Here is a 7447-nt window from a genome sequence, read left to right as displayed (position 1 = left end):
CTGTGCGGACTTTCTCAAGAGCGGAGTATCCCCAGCGCGGAGTTTCTTCAACGCGGAGTTTCTCCAGCGCGGAGTTTCTCTAGCGCGGAGTTTCTCCAGCGCGGACATTCTCCAGCGTGGAGTTTCTCCAGCGCGGAGTTTTTCCAGCGCGGAGTTTCTCCAACGCGGAATTTCTCTAGCGCGGAGTTTCTCCAGCACGAAGTTTCTCCAACACGGACTTTCTCCAACGCGAAGTTTCTCCAACGCGGAATTTTTCCAACGCGGAGTTTCTCTAGCGCGCAGTTTCTCCAACGCGTAGTTTCTCCAACGCAGAGTTTCTCCAATGCAGAGTTTCTCCAACGTGGAGTTTCTCTAGCGCGGTTTTTCTCCAACGCGGAGTTTCTCCAGCGTGGAGTTTCTCCCACATGGAGTTCCTTCAACACAGAGTTTCTCCAGCGCGAGGTTTCTCCAACGCGGACTTTCTCCAACGCGGAGTTTCTCCAACGCTGAGTTTCTCCAGCACGGAGTTTCTCTAGCGCGGAGTTTCTCCAACGCGTAGTTTCTCCATTGCGGAGTTTCTCCAACGCGGAGTTATTCCAGCGCGGTATTTCTCCAACATGGAGTTTCTTCAACACAGAGTTTCTCCAACACGGAGTTTCTCCAGCGCGGAGTTTCTCGAGCGCGGAGTATCTCCAGCGCGGAGTTTCTTCAACGCGGAGTTTCTCTTGCGCATAGTTTCTAGAGCGCGGAGTTTCTCCAACGCGGACTTTCTCCAACGCGGACTTTCTCGACGCGCGGACTTTCTCCAGCGCGGAGTTTCTCCAGCGCGAAATTTCTCCAACACAGAGTTTCTCCAACTCGGAGTTTCTGCAACACGGACTTTCTCCAGCACAGAGTTTCTACAGCGCAGAGTTTCTCAAGCGCGGAGTTTCTCCAGTGCGCAGTTTCTCCAGCACGGAGATTCCCCATTGCGGAGTTTCTCAAACGCGGAGTTTCTCCAGCGCGGAGTTTCTCTAGCGCGGAGTTTCTCCAGCGCGGAGTTTCTCCAGCGCGGAATTTCCACAGTGCGGAGTTTCTCAAACGCAGAGTTTCTCATGTGCGGAGTTTCTCCAGCCCGGAGTATCTCCAGAGCGGAGTTTCTTCAACGCCGAGTTTCCCCAACGCGGACTTTCTCCAACGCGGAGTTTCTCCAGCGCGGAGTTTCTCCAACGCGGAGTTTCTCCAGCGCGGAGGTTCTCCAACACGGAGTTTCTCCATCGTGGAGTTTCTCCAGCGCGGAGTTTCTACAGCGCGGAGTTTCTCCAGCGCGGATTTTCTCCAATGCGGAGTTTCTCAAACGCGGAGTTTCTCCTGTGCGGAGTTTCTCAAGAGCGGAGTATCCCCAGCGCGGAGTTTCTTCAACGCGGAGTTTCTCCAGCGCGGAGTTTCTCTAGCGCGGAGTTTCTCCAGCGCGGACATTCTCCAGCGTGGAGTTTCTCCAGCGCGGAGTTTTTCCAGCGCGGAGTTTCTCCAGCCCGGAGTTTCTCCAGCGCGGAATTTCTCCAACGCGGAATTTCTCTAGCGCGGAGTTTCTCCAGCACGAAGTTTCTCCAACGCGGCTTTCTCCAACGCGAAGTTTCTCCAACGCGGAATTTTTCCAACGCGGAGTTTCTCTAGCGCGCAGTTTCTCCAACGCGTAGTTTCTCCAACGCAGAGTTTCTCCAATGCAGAGTTTCTCCAACGTGGAGTTTCTCTAGCGCGGCTTTTCCCCAACGCGGAGTTTCTCCAGCATGGAGTTTCTCCCACATGGAGTTCCTTCAACACAGAGTTTCTCCAATAGCGAGTTTCTCCATCGTGGAGTTTCTGCAGCGCGGAGTTTCTCCAGCACGGAGTTTCTCCAGCGCGGATTTTCTCCATTGCGGAGATTCTCAAAGGTGGAGTTTCTCCTGTGCGGAGTTTCTCCAGAGCGGAGTTTCTCCAGCGCGGAGTTTCTCTAGCACGGAGTTTCTCCAGCGCGGAGTTTCTCCAGCGCGAGGTTTCTCCAACGCGGACTTTCTCCTACGCGGAGTTTCTCCAACGCTGAGTTTCTCCAGCACGGAGTTTCTCTAGCGCGGAGTTTCTCCAACGCGTAGTTTATCCATTGCGGAATTTCTCCAACGCGGAGTTATTCCAGCGCGGTATTTCTCCAACATGGAGTTTCTTCAACACAGAGTTTCTCCAACACGGAGTTTCTCCAGCGCGGAGTTTCTCCAGCGCGGAGTATCTCCAGCGCGGAGTTTCTTCAACGCGGAGTTTCTCTTGCGCATAGTTTCTAGAGCGCGGAGTTTCTCCAACGCGGACTTTCTCCAACGCGAAGTTTCTCCAACGCGGAGTTTTTCCAACGCGGAGTTTCTCTTGTGCGGAGTTTCTCCAACGCGTAGTTTCTCCAGCGCGGAGTATCTCCAGAGCGGAGTTTCTCCTGTGCGGAGTTTCTCCAGCGCGGAGTTTCTCCAGCGCGGAGTTTCTCCAGCGCGGAGTATCTCTAGCGCGGAGTTTCTTCAAAGCGGAGTTTCTCTAGCGCGGAGTTTCTACAGCGCGGGGTTTCTCGAGCGCGGAGTTTCTCTTGCGCGGAGTTTCTAGAGCGCGGAGTTTCTCCAACGCGGACTTGCTCCAACGCGGACTTGCTCCAACGCGGACTTTCTCCAGCGCGGACTTTTTCCAGCGCGGAGTTTCTGCAGCGCGGAATTTCTCCAACACGGAGTTTCTCCAACTCGGAGTTTCTCCAACGCGGACTTTCTCCAGCGCGGAGTTTCTCCAACGCGGAGTTTCTCCAACGCAGAATTTCTCCAGCGCGGAGTTTATCCAGCGCGGAATTTCTCCAACACGGAGTTTCTCCGACTCGGAGTTGCTCCAAAACGGAGTTTCTCCAGCGCGGAGTTCCTCCAGCGCGGAGTATCTCCAGCGCAGAGTTTCTCCAACACGGAGTTTCTCCAACACGGAGTTTCTCTAACACGGCATTTCTCCAGCACGGACTTTCTCCACCGCGGAGTTTCTCCAACGGGGAGTTTCTCCAGCGCGGAGTTTCTCCAATGCGGAGTTTCTCGAACACGGAGTTTCTCCAGCGCGGTATTACTCCAACATGGAGTTTCTTCAACGCGGAGTTTCTCTACCGTGGAGATTCTCCAGCGCGGAGTTTCTCTTGCGCGGAGTTTCTAGAGCACGGCACATTATGCAACGCGGACTTTCTGCAACGCGGACTTTCTCCAGCGCGGACTTTCTCCAGCGCGGAATTTCTCCAACACAGAGTTTCTCCAACTCGGAGTTTCTGCAACACGGACTTTCTCCAGCACAGAGTTTCTACAGCGCAGAGTTTCTCAAGCGCGGAGTTTCTCCAGTGCGCAGTTTCTCCAGCACGGAGATTCCCCATTGCGGAGTTTCTCAAACGCGGAGTATATCCAGCGCGGAGTTTCTCTAGCGCGGAGTTTCTCCAGCGCGGAATTTCCACAGTGCGGAGTTTCTCAAACGCAGAGTTTCTCATGTGCGGAGTTTCTCCAGCCCGGAGTATCTCCAGAGCGGAGTTTCTTCAACGCCGAGTTTCCCCAACGCGGACTTTCTCCAACGCGGAGTTTCTCCAGCGCGGAGTTTCTCCAACGCGGAGTTTCTCCAGCGCGGAGGTTCTCCAACACGGAGTTTCTCCATCGTGGAGTTTCTCCAGCGCGGAGTTTCTACAGCGCGGAGTTTCTCCAGCGCGGATTTTCTCCAATGCGGAGTTTCTCAAACGCGGAGTTTCTCCTGTGCGGACTTTCTCAAGAGCGGAGTATCCCCAGCGCGGAGTTTCTTCAACGCGGAGTTTCTCCAGCGCGGAGTTTCTCTAGCGCGGAGTTTCTCCAGCGCGGACATTCTCCAGCGTGGAGTTTCTCCAGCGCGGAGTTTTTCCAGCGCGGAGTTTCTCCAGCCCGGAGTTTCTCCAGCGCGGAATTTCTCCAACGCGGAATTTCTCTAGCGCGGAGTTTCTCCAGCACGAAGTTTCTCCAACGCGGACTTTCTCCAACGCGAAGTTTCTCCAACGCGGAATTTTTCCAACGCGGAGTTTCTCTAGCGCGCAGTTTCTCCAACGCGTAGTTTCTCCAACGCAGAGTTTCTCCAATGCAGAGTTTCTCCAACGTGGAGTTTCTCTAGCGCGGTTTTTCTCCAACGTGGAGTTTCTCCAGCGTGGAGTTTCTCCCACATGGAGTTCCTTCAACACAGAGTTTCTCCAGCGCGAGGTTTCTCCAACGCGGACTTTCTCCAACGCGGAGTTTCTCCAACGCTGAGTTTCTCCAGCACGGAGTTTCTCTAGCGCGGAGTTTCTCCAACGCGTAGTTTCTCCATTGCGGAGTTTCTCCAACGCGGAGTTATTCCAGCGCGGTATTTCTCCAACATGGAGTTTCTTCAACACAGAGTTTCTCCAACACGGAGTTTCTCCAGCGCGGAGTTTCTCGAGCGCGGAGTATCTCCAGCGCGGAGTTTCTTCAACGCGGAGTTTCTCTTGCGCATAGTTTCTAGAGCGCGGAGTTTCTCCAACGCGGACTTTCTCCAACGCGGACTTTCTCGACGCGCGGACTTTCTCCAGCGCGGAGTTTCTCCAGCGCGAAATTTCTCCAACACAGAGTTTCTCCAACTCGGAGTTTCTGCAACACGGACTTTCTCCAGCACAGAGTTTCTACAGCGCAGAGTTTCTCAAGCGCGGAGTTTCTCCAGTGCGCAGTTTCTCCAGCACGGAGATTCCCCATTGCGGAGTTTCTCAAACGCGGAGTTTCTCCAGCGCGGAGTTTCTCTAGCGCGGAGTTTCTCCAGCGCGGAGTTTCTCCAGCGCGGAATTTCCACAGTGCGGAGTTTCTCAAACGCAGAGTTTCTCATGTGCGGAGTTTCTCCAGCCCGGAGTATCTCCAGAGCGGAGTTTCTTCAACGCCGAGTTTCCCCAACGCGGACTTTCTCCAACGCGGAGTTTCTCCAGCGCGGAGTTTCTCCAACGCGGAGTTTCTCCAGCGCGGAGGTTCTCCAACACGGAGTTTCTCCATCGTGGAGTTTCTCCAGCGCGGAGTTTCTACAGCGCGGAGTTTCTCCAGCGCGGATTTTCTCCAATGCGGAGCTTCTCAAACGCGGAGTTTCTCCTGTGCGGAGTTTCTCAAGAGCGGAGTATCCCCAGCGCGGAGTTTCTTCAACGCGGAGTTTCTCCAGCGCGGAGTTTCTCTAGCGCGGACATTCTCCAGCGTGGAGTTTCTCCAGCGCGGAGTTTTTCCAGCGCGGAGTTTCTCCAGCCCGGAGTTTCTCCAGCGCGGAATTTCTCCAACGCGGAATTTCTCTAGCGCGGAGTTTCTCCAGCACGAAGTTTCTCCAACGCGGCTTTCTCCAACGCGAAGTTTCTCCAACGCGGAATTTTTCCAACGCGGAGTTTCTCTAGCGCGCAGTTTCTCCAACGCGTAGTTTCTCCAACGCAGAGTTTCTCCAATGCAGAGTTTCTCCAACGTGGAGTTTCTCTAGCGCGGCTTTTCCCCAACGCGGAGTTTCTCCAGCGTGGAGTTTCTCCCACATGGAGTTCCTTCAACACAGAGTTTCTCCAATAGCGAGTTTCTCCATCGTGGAGTTTCTGCAGCGCGGAGTTTCTCCAGCACGGAGTTTCTCCAGCGCGGATTTTCTCCATTGCGGAGATTCTCAAAGGTGGAGTTTCTCCTGTGCGGAGTTTCTCCAGAGCGGAGTTTCTCCAGCGCGGAGTTTCTCTAGCACGGAGTTTCTCCAGCGTGGAGTTTCTCCAGCGCGAGGTTTCTCCAACGCGGACTTTCTCCAACGCGGAGTTTCTCCAACGCTGAGTTTCTCCAGCACGGAGTTTCTCTAGCGCGGAGTTTCTCCAACGCGTAGTTTATCCATTGCGGAATTTCTCCAACGCGGAGTTATTCCAGCGCGGTATTTCTCCAACATGGAGTTTCTTCAACACAGAGTTTCTCCAACACGGAGTTTCTCCAGCGCGGAGTTTCTCCAGCGCGGAGTATCTCCAGCGCGGAGTTTCTCCAACGCGGAGTTTTTCCAACGCGGAGTTTCTCTTGTGCGGAGTTTCTCCAACGCGTAGTTTCTCCAGCGCGGAGTATCTCCAGAGCGGAGTTTCTCCTGTGCGGAGTTTCTCCAGCGCGGAGTTTCTCCAGCGCGGAGTTTCTCCAGCGCGGAGTATCTCTAGCGCGGAGTTTCTTCAACGCGGAGTTTCTCTAGCGCGGAGTTTCTACAGCGCGGGGTTTCTCCAGCGCGGAGATTCTCTTGCGCGGAGTTTCTAGAGCGCGGAGTTTCTCCAACGCGGACTTGCTCCAACGCGGACTTGCTCCAACGCGGACTTGCTCCAACGCGGACTTTCTCCAGCGCGGACTTTTTCCAGCGCGGAGTTTCTGCAGCGCGGAGTTTCTCCAGCGCGGAATTTCTCCAACACGGAGTTTCTCCAACTCGGAGTTTCTCCAACGCGGACTTTCTCCAGCGCGGAGTTTCTCCAACGCGGAGTTTCTCCAACGCAGAATTTCTCCAGCGCGGAGTTTATCCAGCGCGGAATTTCTCCAACACGGAGTTTCTCCGACTCGGAGTTGCTCCAAAACGGAGTTTCTCCAGCGCGGAGTTCCTCCAGCGCGGAGTATCTCCAGCGCAGAGTTTCTCCAACACGGAGTTTCTCCAACACGGAGTTTCTCTAACACGGCATTTCTCCAGCACGGACTTTCTCCACCGCGGAGTTTCTCCAACGGGGAGTTTCTCCAGCGCGGAGTTTCTCCAATGCGGAGTTTCTCGAACACGGAGTTTCTCCAGCGCGGTATTACTCCAACATGGAGTTTCTTCAACGCGGAGTTTCTCTACCGTGGAGATTCTCCAGCGCGGAGTTTCTCTTGCGCGGAGTTTCTAGAGCACGGCACATTATGCAACGCGGACTTTCTGCAACGCGGACTTTCTCCAGCGCGGACTTTCTCCAGCGCGGAATTTCTCCAACACAGAGTTTCTCCAACTCGGAGTTTCTGCAACACGGACTTTCTCCAGCACAGAGTTTCTACAGCGCAGAATTTCTCAAGCGCGGAGTTTCTCCAGTGCGCAGTTTCTCCAGCACGGAGATTCCCCATTGCGGAGTTTCTCAAACGCGGAGTATATCCAGCGCGGAGTTTCTCTAGCGCGGAGTTTCTCCAGCGCGGAATTTCCACAGTGCGGAGTTTCTCAAACGCAGAGTTTCTCATGTGCGGAGTTTCTCCAGCCCGGAGTATCTCCAGAGCGGAGTTTCTTCAACGCCGAGTTTCCCCAACGCGGACTTTCTCCAACGCGGAGTTTCTCCAGCGCGGAGTTTCTCCAACGCGGAGTTTCTCCAGCGCGGAGGTTCTCCAACACGGAGTTCCTCCATCGTGGAGTTTCTCCAGCGCGGAGTTTCTACAGCGCGGAGTTTCTTCAGCGCGGATTTTCTCCAATGCGGAGTTTCTCAAACGCGGAGTTTCTCCTGTGCGGACTTTCTCAAGAG

The sequence above is a fragment of the Amblyomma americanum genome, chromosome 10 (assembly GCF_052857255.1).
Source record: "Amblyomma americanum isolate KBUSLIRL-KWMA chromosome 10, ASM5285725v1, whole genome shotgun sequence".
Taxonomy (NCBI): domain Eukaryota; kingdom Metazoa; phylum Arthropoda; class Arachnida; order Ixodida; family Ixodidae; genus Amblyomma; species Amblyomma americanum.
This window is presented reverse-complemented; position numbering follows the sequence as displayed.